We start from the raw sequence: 213 nt of genomic DNA on the forward strand, positions 1-213 counted from the left end.
GGTTATCGAAATATAATTTAAAATGGCCACATTACATTGAATTTGATGCAATATATTAGCAAAAGTACAGGAAAAATAAATAATACTTTTTTTTAAATAATGCAATGAAATTATTTAGGGGGGCTAAAGACATTTTTAGGGAGGCTGAAGCCTCCCTAAAATAGGCCTAATGACGCCCATGGTCATAGCTACGAAAAGCTGCAATCACCGCCT

This window comes from Hippocampus comes, unplaced genomic scaffold (assembly GCF_001891065.2).
Source record: "Hippocampus comes isolate QL1 unplaced genomic scaffold, H_comes_QL1_v1.1 scaffold270, whole genome shotgun sequence".
NCBI classification, from domain to species: domain Eukaryota; kingdom Metazoa; phylum Chordata; class Actinopteri; order Syngnathiformes; family Syngnathidae; genus Hippocampus; species Hippocampus comes.